The sequence below is a fragment of the Tursiops truncatus genome, chromosome 3 (assembly GCF_011762595.2).
Source record: "Tursiops truncatus isolate mTurTru1 chromosome 3, mTurTru1.mat.Y, whole genome shotgun sequence".
NCBI classification, from domain to species: Eukaryota; Metazoa; Chordata; class Mammalia; order Artiodactyla; family Delphinidae; genus Tursiops; species Tursiops truncatus.
This window is the reverse complement of record NC_047036.1, coordinates 167,407,978-167,425,066: the sequence shown is the minus strand read 5'-3', so window position 1 is coordinate 167,425,066 and position 17,089 is coordinate 167,407,978.

Here is a 17,089-nt window from a genome sequence, read left to right as displayed (position 1 = left end):
GCAGTGACCAAGAGAGACCAGATCCCTACCTTTAGGCACCTCACGATCTAGTAGGGGGAGACCAACGTTCAATAAATAACCACACACCGAAATATAAAATCACAACTGTGAACACCACTGGGAAGGAACAGCGGGTTAGGAGGATGGTTTAAGGGAGATCGACCTGGTCTGGGGGGCCGGTGAAGACTTCTGGAAGAAGTTTGAGCTGGGAGCTGAAGGATGCGTGTGGGGTATGGGGCTGGACAGGCCAGAGAGGAGTGCGCCAGACAGAGGGGACAGCTCGGGCAAAGGCCCCGAGGTGGGACAGGAAGAGAGGCTGGAGGGAGGCCGAGAGTTAGGAGTTTGCCTCAGGAGGCCCTGAAGGTTAAAAAAAGTAATTTTTTTTTTTTTTTTTGGCTGCATTGCTCACAGCTTGTAGGATCCTAGCTGCCTGACCAGGGATCGAACCCAGGGCCTCAGCAGTGATAGTGCTGAAAGTGCTGAGTCCTAGCCACTGGACCACCAGAGAATTTCCTTTTTTTGTAGTTTTATTGGAGTATAGTTGACTTACAATGTTGTGTTAGTTTCTACTGTACATTAAATTGACTCAGTTATACATATATATACATTCTTTTTCATATTCTTTTCCATTATGGTTTATCACAGGATATTGACTATAGTTTCCTGTGCTATACAGTAGGACCTTTTTATCTATTCTATATATAATAGTTTGCATCTGCTAATCCCAAACTCCCAATCCATCCCTCCCTCCCCCTTTCTCCCCCTTGGCAACCACAAGTCTGTTCTCTATGTCTGTGCATCTGTTTCTGTTTCACAGATATACTCATTTGTGTCATATTTTAGATTCCACATGTAAGTGATATCATATGGTATTTGTCTTTTAAAAAAAAAAGTTTTTTAAATTGAGTTAATTACTGGGACTTCTCTGATGGTCCAGCGGCTAAGGCTCTGTGCTCCCAAAGCAGGGGGCCTGTGTTCGATACCTGGTCAGGGAACTAGATCCCGCACGCCGCAACTAAGACCAGATGCAGCCAAATAAATAAATAAAATAAATTTTTTTTAAAAATTGAGTTAATTACATAGCCTAAAACTCACTGCTTTATACAATTCAGTGGTTTTCAGTATAGTCACAGAGTTGTGCAGCTATCACCAGTATCTGATTTCAGAACATTCTCATCACCCCAGAAGGAAACGCTGTCCCCATTCCCTCTCCCCAGCCCCTGATAACCACGGATCCACTTCCTGTCTCTGTGGATTTGTCTGTTCTGGACGTTTCACATCAGTGGAATCACACACTGTGCGGCCTTATGTGTCTGGCTTCTCTCACTGAGCACCGTGTTTTCGAGGTTTATCCATGTTGTAGTGAGTATCAGTGCTTCCCTCCTTTTCATGGCCGAGTAATGCTGCATCGTAGGGTTATCCCACATTTTGTTTATCCATTTGGCATTGATGGACATTATGGTTACTTCCACCTTTGGCTATTGTGAATCATGCTGCTATAAACATTTCCATATACGTTTTTGTGCAAACATATGTTTTCAATGCTCTTGGGTAGATACCTAGGAGAATGGCTAGATTCTATGATAATTCTACGTTTAACCTTTGGAGGAGCTTCCAAACTGTTCTCCTAAGTAGCTGTACATCTTCATATCCCACCGATAGTGTATGAAGGCTCCCCATTCTCGTCGATGCTTGTTATCGTATTTTTTTTTTTTTTTAAGTTAGCCATCCTAGTGTATGTAGTGTGGGTTCGCTCACTGTGGTTCTCATGGGTTATAAGCCTGGAGGGACACTGGAGGTAGGAAGTCACTGCAGACAGAGCTCAGATCTAGTTGATAAAGCCACTGGGCTCCGGGAGAGGATGAAACTTGCAAGTACCCCCAGCTCTCTGGTGCTCTCCTGCCTGGTGTCCATTGTGAGGGCTCCGAGGGTGGGTGGGAGGGAGGGAGTTAAGCCAACCCAGTCCTCCCAGGACTGGGAACCATCAGCAGGGCCCCAAGACAGCAAGGTTTGCTATTCAAGAGGCTCATTCAGCCGGAGCCCCTTTCTAAAATGGCTGGAGAGGGAGGGAGGCCCTGCTGCTCCCTGCAAACAAAACTCTGAGATGGAGCGACCTCATTCCTTCCTTTGTAGGGTCCAGCTCTGCTCTCCGTTTGGGACACTGTGGGGGTGGGGACAGCCTCGCCTGAAGCCCTCTGGCTGCAGACGCCCATTGTTTGCCCTGATTGAAATGCAAAGAGAAAATTAGAATTCACCAGCTTCCTTTCCCCTCTTTCTTCTGGATTTTAATGAATTCAGCGGTTACAGGCCGAGCAGGTGAAGAAAATGGCTTTTGAAATGTTTTTCAAAAGAACAATTTTTGTTTCCAGGCTGGTCCTCGCGTTCAACTTCATTCGGCAGAATGTTCCTCCAAAGCTTAAGGGTCTGGGCAGCTCTTTCCCGACCCACCAACTCCCTTCTCCTTCTGATTCATAAGCTGACTTAAAGAGCCACAAATTGTGTCACCTGTTTACGAGACAGATCATCAGGAAAATACATATATGGGAGAATATATTTGCAAAAGGCACAGCTGACCAAGAACTGTTATCCAGAATATACAAAGAACTCTTAAAACTCAACAATAAGCTCACCTCAGACTCAATGGTGAAAGCTTTTTCTCTAAGATCAGGAACAAGAAAAGGGTGCCCACTTTTGCCATCTCTGTTTAAAATAGTCCTGGGACTTCTCTGGTGGTGCAGTGGTTAAGAATCTGCCTGCCAACACAATGAAGAGTAGCCCCCACTCGCCGCAGCTAGAGAAAGCCTGCGCATAGCAACAAAGACCCAACGCAGCCAAAAATAAATAAATAAATTTATTAAAAAATATATATATATATGAAAAAAAGAACTAATATTGTTAAAATGTCCATATTACCTAAAATGACCTATAGATTCAATGCAATCTCTATCAAAATTCCAGTGGCATTTTTCTCAGAAATAGGAAAAAACAATCCTAAAATTTATATGGAATCACAAAAGACCCTGAATAATGAAGCAATCTTGAACCAGAAGAACAAAGGTGGAGACATCACACTTCATGATTTCAAACTGTATTACAAAGCTACAGTAATCAAAACAGTATGGTACTGGCATTAAAAACAGACATAAAGACCAATGGAACAGAATGGAGAGCCCAGGGACTTCCCTGGTGGTCCAGTGGTTAAGACTCCGTGCTTCCATTGCATGGGGCACTGGTTTGATCCCTGTTCGGGAACTAAGATCCCACATGCTGCACAATGCAAAAAAAAAAAGAATGGAGAGTCCAGAAATAAGTCCACGCACCAATGGCTAACTCATCTTTGACAGGAGGGCTAATAACACAGAATGGGGAGAGGACAGTCTTTTCAATAAATGGTTTTGGGAAGCTGGATGTCCAAATGCAGAAGAATGAAATGGGACTCTTATCTCACAGCACATATAAAAATCAACTCAAAATGGATTAAAAACTTAAATACAAGACCTGAAATTGTAAGAGACCAGAAGAAAACACCAGGGAAAATCTTCTTGACATTGGTCTAGGTGATGATTTTTTTCCATATGACCCCAAAAGCAAAAATAGACAAGTGGGATTATATCAGACTAAAAAGCTTTTACCCAGTGAAGGAACTAATCAACAGAGTGAAGCAACCACCTATGGGATTGGAGAAAATATTTGCCAACAATAATCTGATGGGTTAATATCCAAAATATGTGAGGAACTTAGCTCAATAGCAAAAACACCCAAATAACCCACTTTAAAAATGGGCAAAGGACCTGAATAGACATTTCTCATGGCCAACAGGTACACGAAAAGGCACTCAACATGACTAGTCAGCAGGGAAATGCAAATTAAAACCACGAGATATCACCTCACACCTATCAGAATAGCTATTATCAAAAAGCCAAGAGATAACAAGTGTTGGCCAGGATGAGGAGAAAGGGGAACCCTTGTGCACTGTTGGTGGGAATGTCAATTGGTTGCAGCCACCATAGAAAACAATATGGAGGTTCTTCAAAAAAAATTAAAATATAACTACCTTATGATCCAGCAATCCTAAGTGGGTATGCATTGAAATAAAATAAAAACAGGATCTTGAAGAGATAGCTGCACCCCAGTGTTCATTGCAGCATTATTTACAATAACCAAGGCATGGAAACAACCTAAGTGTCCATCATGGATGAATGGATAAAGACAATGTGGTGTATAAATACAGTGGAATATTATTCAACCTTAAAAAGGAAGGATATCCTGCCATTTGGAACAACATGGATGGTTCCAGTCTTTTTCTTTTTGATGGTTGTTCAGCAGTTAGTTGTGATTTTGGTGTGCTCATGAGAGAAGGTGAGCTCAAGGTCCTTCTACTCTGCCATCTTGCTCCAGATCCCTGGAATAATATGGATGGACTTTGAGGACATTATGCTAAATGAAATAAGCCAGTCACAGAAAGATAAATACTGTATGATCTCACTTATAAAAAAAAGTTAAACTCATAAAAGCAGAGTAGAATGGTGGTGGCCAGGGGCAGGGAGGGGGATGGGGAGATATTGGTCAAGGGGTACAAAGTTTCAGTTATTAAGGATGAATAGGTTCTGTGGATCTAATGTACAGAGTGGCAAATATAATTAGCAATAGTGTATCAGATACTTAAGATTTACTCTCGTAGCAAAGTTCAAGTGTTCTTACCACACACAAGAAAAAGTAACCATGTGAGGGGCTGGATATGTAAATTAGCTTGATTGTTGTAATTATTTCACAGTGTAACTTGTATCAGAACATCACTGTTGTAACCTTAAATATATACAATCTTTATTTGTCAATTATACCTCAATAAAGATGTGGGGTGGGGGGCCTTCCCTGGTGGCACAGTGGTTGAGAGTCCGCCTGCCGATGCAGGGGACACGGGTTCGTGCCCCAGTCCGGGAAGATCCCACATGCCGCGGAGCGGCTGGGCCCGTGAGCCATGGCTGCTGAGCCTGCGCGTCCGGAGCCTGTGCTCCGCAACGGGAGAGGCCACAACAGTGAGAGGCCCACGTACCGAAAAAAAAAAAAAAAAAAAAGATGTGGGGGGAAAAAACCAGTAAGAAAACAAACAATCCAATTAAAAATTGGGCCAAAGACGGAACAGACACCTCATCAAAGAAAATACACAGATGGCAAATCAGCACATGAAAAGATGCTCCACATTGTACGTCATCAGGGAAATGCATATCAAATGCACAATGAGGTATCACCACACACCCATTGAAATGGCCAAAATCCAAAACACTGATAACACCAAATGCTGGCGAGGATGTGGAGCAACAGGAACTCTCACTCATTGCTGGTGGGAATGCAAAATGCTCCAGACATTTTGGAAGGCAGGTTACAAAACTAAACATACCCAACTACACGATCCATCCATCGTGTTCCTTGGTATTTATCCGAAGGAGTTGAAAATGTATGTCCACAAAATGATTGCACATGGATGTTTATAGCAGCTTTATTCATAATTGCCAAAACTTGAAGCTACCAAGATGTCCTTCAGTTGGTGAATGGATAAACTGTGGGACATCCAGACAATGGAATGTTATTCGGTGCTAAAAGGAAATGAGCTGTCAAGCCATGGAAAGACATGGAGGAACCTTAAATGCACGTTACTAAGGGAAAGAAGCCAATCTGAAAAGGCTACATACACTATGATTCCAACTATAGGACATTCTAGAAAAGGCAAAACTGGAGACAGTAAGAAGATCAGTGGTTACTGGGGGTTAGATGAGGAGGGGTGAATAGGTGGAGTGCATGGGATTTTTAGGTTGGTGAAACTATCCTGGATGATACTACAATGATGAATAGAAAAAAGAAAGAATCACATAATAAGAGCAACACACAACTGCATGCTAAAGAAAGAAGCCAGACCCCAAGGAGAATGTGCTACATGATTTCATTTCTATGAATCTCAAGAACAGGCAAGACTCATTTATGGTGATATAAATCAGAACAGCCATTCTTCCTGGGGTGGGAGCATTGCCTGGGAGGGGGTGTGAGGGAACCTTCTTGGGGACGGTGCTGTCTCACAGAATACCAGAGGCTGGGTGGCTTATAAACAACGGCATTTATTCCTCAAAGTTCTAGAGGGTAAGAGTCCAAGATCAAGGCTCCTACTAGTATACCAGCCACTTGACATCAGCAGTGGTCAAATCAGAGCAAAATCCTCACTCTCCTAAAGCTGACATTCTAGCAACAGAGAAATATAATCAGTTTTTAAAAGATCATTCTGACTTTTGCATGGATAAAGTACAGGAGGAGGTGGAGGCTGGGAACAGGAAGCAGGAGCAGTTACCAGGGAGGAGTGGGGATGGAGAGTAATGGGATGAAGGATGTGGTGAGGGACTGGATATGGGGGTGGCAAGGGAGACAGGATTCCCTGGTCATGGCCCAAAGAAAAGACTGGAAGTCCAAGATCAAGGCACTGGCAGAACTGGTGCCTGGTGAGAACCTACCTCCTGGTTCATAGATGGCCATCCTCTCACTTTGTCCTCATATGGTAGAAGGAGCGAGGGAGCTCTCTGAGGTCTCCGTTTTAAGGGCACTAATCCCCTACACGAGGGCTCCACCCTCATGACATAATCACCTCCTAAAGGCTCCGCCTCCACATACCATCACATTGGGGTGGGGTTCAATATACCAAGGGAGGGGGCACATACAGACTACATAGCAAGCTGGAAACATTCTCATTATCTTGATCTGGGTGGGTAAGTAGATGTAAACATTCATCCAGCTGTACACTTAATATTTGGACTTTGATGGTGTGTAAATTATACCTCAATTTTTTAAAAAGATAAGAGGAGGTTAGCAAGAGGTGGGGTGGTTGTGATAAGTAACACTCAACTGTGTATTTTTGCCTGGACCTGAACAGTAGAATTAAGAGAGAATTAAAACAGAACGTCCTTATTTTCAATTCAGAGTTATCTAGTGCCATTCCCTGGGCCATCTAAAATCATCCCCCTTCCCACAGATTCTACTTACCTTCTGTGCTTTGGTTCCCAAACTTGGGAAACCAGGTACACTGGTTTGCTTGTGCTGCTGTAGCAAAGCCCCACTGGTGGGGCAGCTTAAATAATAGACATTTATTGTCTCACAGTCTGGAGGCTGGAAGTCCAAGATCAAGCTGTCGGCAGGGTTGGTTCCCTCTGATGCTTCTCTCCTTGGCTTGCAGATGGCTGTCTTCTCCCTGTGTCCTCACATGGTCATCCTTCTGTGTGGGTCTGTATCCTAATCCAGCGGTCCCCAACCTTTTTGGCATCAGGGACCAGGTTCGTGGAAGACAATTCTTCCATGGACGGGGTGGGTGGTGGGGTGGGGTGTGGAGATGGGGGGGATGGTTCAGATGGTAATACGAGCAATGGGGAGCAATGGGGAGCGGCAGATGAAGCTTTGCTTGCTTGCCCGCCGTGCACCTTCTGCTGTGTGGCCCGGTTCCTAACAGGCCGTGGACTGGTACTGGTCCATGGCCTGGGGGTTGGGGACCCCTATCCTAATCTCCTCTTCTTTTAAGGACACCAGTCATACTAGAGTAGGGCCCACCCTAATAACCTCATTTTTAACCGAATCACCTCTTTAAAGACAGTATCTCCAAAGAGCCACATTCTGAGGTCCCGGGGGTTAGGACTTCAACATATGACTTTTCAGGGACACAATTCAGCCCATAACCAGCTGGTTTAACTCAGTGTAGAACCAGAAGAAAGATTCAGCTGGCTGGACAAAGGCTTGAGCAGGGGCAGTCTCCAAGTGGGTGGGGCAAATCATCCTGGCAGTACTTCCCTCACTTCAGAAACAGCTGTTTTTAGTCTATGGAATAGTGGGGGAAGGTTGACACCCCCTGGAGCTGGCTTAAGATGGCTCTATTATCTCCCAAAGATTCATCTGGTGGAGGAGCCTGCAAGTTGGGCCTGAGTGGAATTGCTGGGATAACAGCTGTCAGTCAAGGGCACAGCCACCAGTCCTCTTCCTCCTCTAGGAGTCTGTGTCCAGCTCCCTCAACCCTGGCCGGGGTGTATGAACATTAAAACTGTCCTTTGGAGGGGAGGGCCCATTGTCAGCCTGTCTGGGCCCCTCACATCCATCAAAATGTGTTGCGTCTGCATGCTGTTTTCAGATGCCATGCTCTCTGACTGGTCCTTGCATGAGTTGTGCCTTCTTCCAGGAACCTTTCCTCTCCACAGTGAAGAAATTAAAATCCTTCTCGCCTTGACCTCTGGGAAGCCTTTCCTGACCACCCTCCCAACTATGTACCCATTGACCCCATGTATTCCACCTGGCAGGAAAGAACAGAAATGTCCTGTTTATGGGTCTGTCTCCCCAACTTGGCAACAAACCCATGAAGGCAGGGGTTATATCTTATGCATTCTTAAATATCCAGTTCCCAGTGCGATGTTTGTTCAATTCCTGGCCCTGCCATTTTTCAGGCTGTGTAACCTTGGGCAAGTTACTTAACCTCTCTGTGCCTCAGGTTTCTCATCTGCAAAAAGGGGGTGATAATACTACTTTGTCACTGTGGTGTAAAAACACCACAGTTACCACTCAATAAACAGGAGCTGTTTTTCTATGATTGTGACAGGGACCCCAGGGAAGATGGCATAGTTAGCAAGATTTAGCTGTGCTCTCATGTTTGCGGGCTGCTGCTGTCTGCCCATGATGAGCTAAGTGTCTGGATGGAAGGGCTTTATTTTTTTTTAATTCATTTAAATCACAATTACCATATAAATGCATTTTCCATCATAAAAACAAAATTATTATAAGAACTAAAGTTCTCTTTCACTCATCTTTCATCCTAGTCTGGTCTTTGCCCTCTGTTCTAGTTTATATTGCTGTACAACCTCCACCCCCAACCTCCTGTTGTAAGCTTCAGTCATTTTGTTATGCTCATGGTTCAGTCATTTGGACCAAGAGTGGTGGGGATGACTTGTTTCCATTACGTGACCTCTGGGACCTGAGCTAGGAGGCTAGGACTGCAGACCAGGGCAGCTATATGTGGCCTCTCTGTGTGGCCTGGGCTTCCTCACAATATGGTGGGGATCCAAGAGAGCATCCTGAGAAGATGCTTCCAAGAAGTGAATGTCTCAAGGGAACCAGGTGGAAGCCGATAGCCTTATATGACCTCATTTACAATCTTTCTTTTCTTATTGTGTTAAAATAACATAAAATTTACCATTGTAATAATTTTAAAGTGTGCATCTCAAAAAAAGTGTACAGCTCAGTGGCATGAAATATATGCACATCCCCATAACTCTTTTCTTCTTGTAAATGTGAAATTCTGACCCTAATAAACACTAATTCCCCATTCTCCCCACCTCCCAGCCCCTGGCAATCACCATTATGATGTAGTGTCTTTTTTTATTTACAGTTTCTAATTGGTTATTGCTGATAGTACAACCGGCTGATGACTTTAAAAAAATTATTATAACTTTTTATTTTGAATGTTAGACCCACAGAGAAGTTGCAAAAATTCCTGTGTAACCTTTACCCAGCTTCTCCTAATGTTAGCATCTTACATAAACACAGTACATTTATTGAAACCAGGAAATTAACATTGATACAATACTAGCAACTGACTTACAGACCTTATTCAGATGTAAGCAGTTTTTTTTTTTTTAATACATTTATTTATTTATTTCTGGCTGCATTGGGTCTTCGTTGCTGCCCACGGGCTTTCTCTAGTTGCGGCGAGCAGGGGCTACTCTTCATTGCGGTGCGCGGGCTTCTTATTGCAGTGGCTTCTCTTGTTGTGGAGCACGGGCTGTAGGCACATGGACTTCAGTAGTTGTGGCACGTGGGCTCAGTAGTTGTGGCTCACAAGCTCTAGAGCACAGCAGGCTCAGCAGTTGTGGCGCACGGGCTTACTTGCTCCGCAGCATGTGGGCTCTTCCCAGACCAGGGTTCGAACCCGTGTCCCCTGCATTGGCAGGTGGATTCTTAACCACTGCGCCACCAGGGAAGCCCCCAGATGTAAGCAGTTTTGACTCTCAAGTCCTTTTTCTGGTCCATAATCAATCCAGGACCCATGTTGCATTTAGTCATCACATTCCCTAAGTGATTGATAAGATTCTCATTCTTTGTCTTTTATGTTCTTGGGTACGTGAAAGGGTACTGGTCAGTTATTTTGTAGAAAGTCCCTCAAGCTGAGTTTGTCTGCTTTCTCATGATTAGATTGAGGTTATGCATTCGGGGGCAAGAATATCACAAAAGTGATGTTGTGTCCTTCTCAGTTGGTATATCAGGAGGCAATGATGTTGATATGTCTCATCACTGGGGGCCTTGACCTTGATCACTTGGTTAAGGTCCTGTTGGCCAGATTTCTCTATTGTAAAGTTACTGTTTTCCCCTTTGTAATTAAAAAAATAACATGTATATACTTTGAGACTATGCAAATACCCTGTTTTTAATCCTTTTCTTTTCACCCATTAATTTTTTTTTTTTGGGGGGGCTGTGTTGGGTCTTTGTTGCTGTGCACGGGCTTTCTCTAGTTGTGGGGAGTGGGGGCTACTCTTCATTGCGGTGCACAGGCTCCTCATTGCGGTGGCTTTTGTTGCGGTGCGTGGGCTCTAGGCGCGCGGGCTCCAGTAGTTGTGGCATGCGGCTAGGTAGTTGTGGCTCGCGGGCTCTAGAGTGCAGGCTCAGTAGTTGTGGCGCACAGGCTTTGTTGCTCTGCAGCATGTAGGATCTTCCCGGACCAGGTCTCGAACCCGTGTCCCCTGTATTGGCAGGCGGATTCTTAACCACTGCACCCATCAGGGAAGTCCCAGGCCAATGACTTTTTATGCTGGCTTTGTTAACTGGTATTTTGTTGGATTTTCTTCTTACTTATAGTACAGTTTAAGATGACTCGTTCAAGTTGTCTGGTAGGCAGTCGTATTTCTTGCAATAATGAAAGCTTTGTCATTTTCCTATCATACTTGTAACTCATTTCTTGCTCTTGTTGCACTGGCTGGGGTCCCTAGTATTCTATGAAATGATTGTTATGATAATGGAATTCCTTGAATCATTTCCAAGTTCACTGGATATGTTTCTAGATCAGAGACTGGCTCACTATGGCCTGTGGGCCAAATCCAGTTCACTACCTGTTTTTATAAATAAAGTTTTATTGAAACACAACCACACCCATTTGTTTTGTCTATGGCTGCATGTGTGCTGTAGCAGCCCAGCTGAGTAGTTGCAGCAGAGACCTTCTGGCCTGCAAAACCTAAACTGTTTGCCCACTTTTGTTCTAAAGTTTCAGCATTGTCAATTACTTTATCAAATTAAGGAACGGTTGTTCATTTTTTTTAATCAAATGCTTTGGGGTGATATTTCTTTTTTCCATGGATTGATTTATTATTTTATTTCAGATATACAAAAGTGATATAATGGACGCCATATCATTAACACCCAAGTTGAAAATTAAAACATATACATTGAGTTGGATTTACATGTGTACCCTTTGCTGAATGCATTCCACTTACTCCTGCCCAGAGGGAACAATTACCCTGAATTGGTTGACAGATGAGTTTTTCTAAGAGTTTTATAGTTTAAACTCTTCTACATTTAGGTCTTTGATCCATTTGGAGTTAATTTTCATATATTGTGTGAGGTGGGGGTAAAATTTCATTCTTTTGCGTGTGGATATGCAGTTGTTCCAGCACCATTAGCCGAAGAGACTTTTCCTTTTTCATTGAATGGTCTTGGCACCCTTGTCAAAATCAGTTGGTCACAGATGTATGGGTTGATTTCTGGATTGTCATTTCTATTCCATTCATCAGTATGTCTATCCTTATGCTTTATCACAGTGTTTTGATTACTGTAGCTTTGTAGTAAATTTTGAAATCGGGAAGTGTGTCTTCCAACTTTATTGTCCCTTTTCAAGATTGTTTTGCTCTTCAGATTTCTCTGCACTTACTTCCATATAAATTTGAGGATTAGCTTTGCCATTTCTGCAAAAAAATCATCATTGGGATTTTGATAGGTATTGCATTGACTCTAGATTGCTTTGAGTAGTATTGCCGTATAGATGAGTTTTATATATTTGCTGCTTATGCATTTATCTCTAATATATTCTTGCTTTATGTGTTTTAAAATGTTCTATAATGGAGTTACACTAACTTTTCTTCCTGTGGCCCGCTTGTTTTTGCTTAGTGTATTTGAGATTTGTTTATATTGTGGTGCAGAGTTCCAACTGCTTCGTGTTCATTGCTGTATAGTATTTCGTTGTATGACCAGAGTTCTTTATACATTCTCCTGCTAGTGGATATTTTAAAAAAATGTTATTGTAGTTTGATTTGCAATGTTGTGTTAATTTCTGCTGTATAGCAAAGTGATTTAGTTATATATATATTATATATGTGTATTTTTTCATATTCTTTTCCATTATGGTTTATCACAGGATATTGAATATAGTTCCCTGTGCTATATAGTAGGACCTTGCTGTTTATCCATTCTATATATAATAGTTTGCATCTGCTAATCCCAAACTCCTAATCCTTCCCTCCCCCACCCCCCTCCCCCTTGGCAACCACAGGCCTGTTCTCTACATCTGTGAGTTTGTTTCTGTTTCATAGACATGTTCATTTCTTTTATATTTAATTTTTAAAATTTATTTATTTATTTATTTTTGGCTGTGTTGGGTCTTTGTTGCTGCACGCGGGCCTTCTCTAGTTGTGGCGAGCAGGGGCTACTCTTGGTTACGGCGTGTGAGCTTCTCATTGCGGTGGCTTCTCTTGTTGCAGAGCACAGGCTCTAGGCACTCAGGCTTCAGTAGTTGTGGCATGTGGGCTCAGTAGTTGTGGTGTACAGGCTTAGTTGCTCTGTGGCATGTAGGATCTTCCCGGACCAGGGCTCAAACCTGTGTCCCCTGCATTGGCAGGCAGATTTTTTTACCACTGCACCATCAGGGAAGTCCCTGTGTTATATTTTAGATTCCACATATAAGTGATATCATACAGTATCTGTCTTTTTCTTTCTGATTTACTTCACCTAGAATGATAATCTCTAGGTCCATCCATGTTGCTGCAAATGGCATTATTTCATTCTTTTTTATGGCTAATATTCGTGTGTGTGTGTGTGTGTGTGTGTGTGTGTGTGTGTGTATCCCATCTTTTTTATCCATTCATCTGTTGATGGACATTTAGGTTGTTTCCATGTCTTGGCTATGGTAACGTAGTACAGCTATGAACATAGGGGTGCATGGATCTTTTCGAATTATAGTTTTGTCTGGGTATATGCCCAGGAGTGGGATTGCTGGGTCATATGGCAACTCTGTTTTTAGTTTTTTGAAGAACCTCCATACTGTTTTTCCATAGTGGCTGTACCAGTTTACATTCCCACCAGCAGTGTAGGAGTGTTCCCTTTTCTCCACACCCCCTTCCTGCTGGTGGGTATTTGACTCCAATCCTTTATAAAATAAAAATATTATTTCCAGGTTTTAAATTATTTTTTGTTTATAATAAAAATGTATTATACAGTGTCCTTTAAAAAACAAAACTTCCACTATGGACAAACCTCTGCATGTCTCCTTGGCCACATCTGCCCAAGACAAGTCTCTGTAAGATGTGTAGGAGTGGAATTATTGAGTCAAAAGATTATGTACATTTTCAGCTTACTAGAGACTGTCAATTTGCTCTCCAAGGTAGCAATTTATTCTAACTTTAATTTGAGTGGGCTTTCTAATGTTAAACCATCCTTGCATTCCATAAATCCTTCCGTATTGAGTCGTAACATCCTACTCTTTTGAAGAGACGCTAGATTTGCATCGCTAGGATTTTCTTAGCCTTTTTGAATCTAGGCACGTAAGTGGGATAGATTTTTTTTTTCTTGGCTTGTCCTGTACAGTTTGAGTACTATCTCTTTTTTTCCCTCTGTAAGCTGACATAGCTTATAAAAGATGCAAATCATCTTTTTCTTGAAGATTTGGCAAAACTCGCCTGAAAAACCATCTGGGAAGGTGCCTGGTACGGCGGCTAGATCTTTGACCATCATTTCCATGTTTGTGAAGGTTATTCACTTTTTAATGACTTGGTTTTCTTATTAGATTTTTTGCTATTTTATCATTTATACAGTTAGTGGTATAAAGTATATATGTAGTATGTGCTCATCCTTTAAAATATCTCCCTTGTAAGAACTGTTGGTCCCTCTGTCATCCTTAACATTTATTTGTGCTGTCTTCTTGCCAAAGGTCTACCTCTTTTATGGGTGTTTCCAAAGATCCGGCTTTTTATATTATTCTGTTATTGTTACTGTACTTTCCCGTTTCATTAATTTCAGATTTTCTTAATAATGTTTTCCCTTGACTTTCCTTGGGTTTGTCCTTTTGTGGGTGCTTGAGTTGAAAGCTTAACTAGTTTATTTTCAGTTATTTTCCTCATAAATTCATACAAGGCTACGTATTTTCCGAGTACTTTCTTTGACTACATATTTCATTTATATGCAGTGATCTCCCTCCCTCCATAAATGCACTTACAACTTTGAATTTACCTCCGAGTACATGTTTGGTTACATCCCAAAGGTTTTAATTTGCAGTTGTCTTATCCTTCAGTTCTAAATGCTTTGTAATTTATGTATGGCTTATCTTTGACTCATTTGTTAACACTTCCACCTATGTAAATTTGAGGAGCTACATGTCGTCACTGATTTATAATTTTATTGCATTGTGGCTAGTGAGTGAAGCCTGAACTTTTTTTTTTTAATGGTCTAATTCATGGTCCTATTTTTGGCCATGGGCTCTTAGTGTTTGGACAGAACATACATTCTTTATTTGCTGGGCACATAGTCCTGTACGTATCTATTTGCTCGAGTTTGCTATTGCATTATTCATCTCAAGATCCTTATTATTTTGTCAGTTTGGTCTTTCCATTTCTGAGTTAGCGTCAGCATCCAGCATCACTGTAGTTCTGTTCGTTTCTCCTCATGGGTATTTTAGTTTTAAACATTTCAAAGTGACGTTATTCGTTAGGGACAAAGTGTGTATTTAGGGTATTTGCACTTTCCAGAGCACTAGAATGCTTGGGCCCCTCATAGGTCCTTGCTGATGGGAGGTGGGGCTGTTCTAGGACCCTGTCCCTCTCAGCTTGGTGCTGATGTGACCGTGGTCTGGAGGAGCTCCTAGATGTCTTGAACTTTCTCACTATCACCGTGGGAACTGGCTAGATCTGGGCCCACGTCCAGGTTCCACTACTTACCATCTGTGTGATCTTGGGTGAGAAACCTGGCCCATTTGAGCCTGTTTTCCCACCTGTCCATTGGTGCACTGTCAGAAGGATTGAGATTGTACGAGCCAAGCATACAGTAAATGCCCAATAAATGGGGGATGGCTGTTATGGAATCCTATGGAGGGTCAAGGTCTTGGTGTGCCTGTTAGTGGGTTGAGGCAATTCCTCAGGGCCTTCCTCTTCCAGGAATTCGTCAGATAAATCCCCGTCTGCCACCACCTACCCCCAACTGTAGCCATGAGCATCCCAAGGGAGGAACCTCAGAGCTAAGGGTCACACACTCAAGGAGGGCAAGGTAGATCCTATTCAGACACCTTAGCCTCAGTGGGCTTGAGTGAAACAGAGAAGGGAAATGAGAGATGCATTCTTAGAGGAGCTTTTAGTACTGGGCTTTGAGGACTGAGTAGAAGTCCTATGGGCAGAGAAGCCTGTTGATAAAGTCTTGGATAATTTAGGTAGGACCAGGCTTGGGTTAGACTCTGACTTTTCTATCCCTTTGGTCCCCCGGTCTATTACTAAGAAGAGGACCCGTCCACTACTTCTTGAATTCAGAACTCAGAGGCTACTAAATGTAGTCCTTTACATGCTATTTCTTCACCTTCCTCTCTTTACTGCCTGCTCTTCCCACCATCCCACAGGGGGAGAGTGAGGGACTTTTTTCCCATGTCAGCTCTGCTGTCACTCCCACTATCCCTCCCCCTCTCTACTGTCTTTCCTGCTTGTCTCCCCTGATACTCATCTCACAATTTTAAAAAAGCCTCAATCTGTAGTTTTTCCCCCATTTTCCTGGACTTGAATGCTCTCTTTTCTTGACTGTACTTGCCCAAGACTTATCTATTATGCTGTTTTTAAAGAAAGGTTTTTATTCTGTTAATGCAAAAGAACCTCAGTCATGCCCAATTAGTTACTTGAACTGAAAGTTTGGTTCATATATTTTAAAAGTGGACTTGTTCTCAGAATTTGTTTTCTTATCAACATGTTCAAGGCTATGGTTTTCCTCTGGGTATCCCTTTGGCTGCATCCCACAGGTTTCATTACACAAGGTACTACCTGAATCGTTCAGTTTCTTGTAATTTCTATGTTGATTCCTTCTTTAACTCATGCCTCGTTTAGAAACATGTTTTTAAAATTTCTCATTGTAGGCCTTTTCAGGGGAGTCTAACTATTACAGAATCTAATCCTGGGGCCAAGATCAGGTTATCTTATCTAATATTTGTTCCTTGAAATTTATGAACATCTCCACTGCTGGTTTTTATTAACGATGATTTTTATAAATGTTCCATATGTGTTTGAGAATTTTAGGGGTGGGGATATAGGGTTTGGTAAATCTATTTGAGCTTATTAATGGTGGTGATCACTTTTTTGATTTACTTACTGACTACCGGATCTGACTGCTTCTAAAAGGGATGACCCCACCCTTTCCTAGGCTGGGCCCCTTCCCTAAGACCCTCTTCTCACCCCTGGAGCATCTCTGTGAGAACAGGGGGAATCTTTCATCCATCTCAGGGTCTTAAGCCAGATGGGGAAGGGCCCCAAGCATGGCTGTAGACCCAGAATGGCTCGCCCTCCATCCTCCAGGGTCTGACTCTGGCTCAGAGTAGGGTCCACTCACTGGGTGGCCTAGAGCGTGGGGAAGAATAGCCCTCCATGAACTCAGCTTTATCACTGACCCTTCTGTGGGCTGTGGATGAGACTGGCTGGGGTATGAATCCCAGGTCCACTTCAAACCACTGTGTGACTTTGCATTGGTGCCTGCCCTCTCTGTTTCCTCATCTATAAATTGGGTTGACTCCCACCTCAGAGGGCTGGCCCATGGTAGATGCTCAGTGGTGGTCACAGTTATCAACAAGAGTAAC